Consider the following 2,804-nt stretch of genomic DNA (forward strand, 5'->3'; position numbering starts at 1 on the left):
GGAGCCACTTGGTACTGTCAATCCAGCCCGACTTGGCACTGGTGCCACCTTTCATCTGGGAACCATCCTGCGTATCGTGGATTTTCAGGAGCCAGCCGGCCACTCCAAGCCACAGGCCCCCAAACAAAAACTACGGCCCTTTTCCCTGGAAGTAAAACTGACTTGCCCATCTTATGGCTGGCAGATTGCAGGAGGCCCTTGGAACTATCAAACCAGCTTGACTTGGCACTGGTGCCACCTTTATCTGGGAACCATCCAGCGTGGTGTGTATTTTCAGGAGCCAGCTGGCCACTCCAAGCCACAGGCCCCCAAACACAAACTACGGCCCTTTTTCCTGGAAGTAAAACTGACCTGCCCATCTTCTGGCTGGCAGATTGCAGGAGCCACTTGGCTTTATCAAACCACCCTGACTTGTCACTGGTGCCACCTTTCATCTGGGAACCATCCTGCGTATCGTGGATTTTCAGGAGCCAGCCGGCCACTCCCAGCCACAGGCCCCCAAACACAAACTACCGCCCTTTTCATTGGAAATAAAACTGACGTGCCCATCTTCTGGCTGACAGATTGCAGGAGTCACTTGCCTCTATCAAACCAGCCCGACTTGGCACTGGTGCCACATTTCATCTGGGAACCATCCTGCGTATCGTGGATTTTCAGGAGCCAGCTGGCCACTCCCAGCCACAGGCCCCCAAACATATACCACGGCCCTTTTCCCTGGAAAAAATATTCAGTTGCGCCGCTTCTGGCTGGCAGATTGCAGGAGCTACTTGGCTCTATCCAACCAGACCGACTTGGCACTGTTGCCCCATTTGGTCTGGAACGATCCTGCATATCGCGGAGTTTGATGAGCCAGCCAGGCACTCGCAGCCACAGGCCCTCAAACACAAATCTCGGCCAGTTCCCTGCAAAGAAAATAACCCCCCCGGCTTATGCATGGCAGATTGCAGGAGCCACTTGGTACTATCAAACCAGCCCGACTTGGCACTGGTTCCCCCTTGGGTCTGGGAACCATCCTGCGCGGCGTGGATTTTCAGGAGCCAGGTGGCCACTCCCAGCCACAGGCCCCCGAACACAAACTACGGCCCTTTTCCCTGGAAGTAAAACTGACCTGCCCATCTTCTGGCTGGCAGATTGTGGGAGCCACTTGGCTCTATCAAACCAGCCCATCTTTGCACTGGTGCCACGTTTCATCTGGGAACCATCCTGCGTATCGTGGATTTTCAGGAGCCAGCCGGCCACTCACAGCCAAAGGCCCCCGAACACAAACCACGGCCTATTTCCATGGCAAACAAAACTCACCCGCCCCGCTACTGGCTGGCAGATTGTGGTAGCCACTTGGTACTGTCAATCCAGCCCGACTTGGCACTGGTGCCACCTTTCATCTGGGAACCATCCTGCGTATCGTGGATTTTCAGGAGCCAGCCGGCCACTCCCAGCCACAGGCCACCAAACACATTCCACGGCCCTATTCCCTGGAAAAAAAATCAGCTACCCCGCTTCTGGATGGTGGATTGCAGGAGCCAGTTTGTGCTATCATACCAGTCTGACTTGGCAGCGGTGCCACTTGGGTCTGGGAATCATCCTGCGTATCGTGCATTTTCAGGAGCCAGCCGGCCACTCCCAGCCACAGGCCCCCAAACAAAAACTACGGCCCTTTTCCCTGGAAGTAAAACTGACTTGCCCATCTTATGGCTGGCAGATTGCAGGAGGCCCTTGGAACTATCAAACCAGCTTGACTTGGCACTGGTGCCACCTTTATCTGGGAACCATCCAGCGTGGTGTGTATTTTCAGGAGCCAGCTGGCCACTCCAAGCCACAGGCCCCCAAAGAGAAACTACGGCCCTTTTTCCTGGAAGTAAAACTGACCTGCCCATCTTCTGGCTGGCAGATTGCAGGAGCCACTTGGCTTTATCAAACCAGCCCGACTTGGCACTGGTGCCACCTTTCATCTGGGAATCATCCTGCGTATCCTGGATTTTCAGGAGCCAGCCGGCCACTCCCAGCCACAGGCCCCCAAACACAAACTACGGCCCTTTTCCCTGGAAGTAAAACTGATCTGCCCTCCTTCTGGATGGTAGATTGCAGGAGTCACTTTGTACTATCAAACCAGCCTGACTTGGAAATGGTGCCACCTTTCATCTGGGAACCATCCTGCGTATAGTGGATTTTCAGGAGCCAGCTGGCCACTCCCAGCCACAGGCCCCCAAACATATACCACGGCCCTTTTCCCTGGAAAAAATATTCAGTTGCGCCGCTTCTGGCTGGCAGATTGCAGGAGCTACTTGGCTCTATCCAACCAGACCGACTTGGCACTGTTGCCCCATTTGGTCTGGAACGATCCTGCATATCGCGGAGTTTGATGAGCCAGCCAGGCACTCGCAGCCACAGGCCTCAAACACAAATCTCGGCCAGTTCCCTGCAAAGAAAATAACCCCCCGGCTTCTGCTGGCAGATTGCAGGAGCCACTTGGTACTATCAAACCAGCCCGACTTGGCACTGGTGCCCACCTTGTCATCTGGGAACCATCCTGGCGTATCGTGGATTTTCAGGAGCCAGCGGCCACTCCAAGCCACAGGCCCCCAACAAAACTACGGCCCTTTTCCCTGGAAGTAAAACTGACCTGCCCATCTCTGGCTGGCAGATTGCAGGAGCCACTTGGACTATCAAACCAGCCGACTTGGCACTGTGCCACCTTTCATCTGGGAACCATCCGCGTATCGTGATTTTCAGGAGCCAGCGGCCACTCCAGCCACAGGCCCCCAACAAAACACGGCCCTTTTCCCTGGAAGTAAAACTGACCGCCC

The sequence above is a fragment of the Zonotrichia leucophrys genome, chromosome 1 (assembly GCF_028769735.1).
Source record: "Zonotrichia leucophrys gambelii isolate GWCS_2022_RI chromosome 1, RI_Zleu_2.0, whole genome shotgun sequence".
Classification (NCBI taxonomy): Eukaryota; Metazoa; Chordata; class Aves; order Passeriformes; family Passerellidae; genus Zonotrichia; species Zonotrichia leucophrys.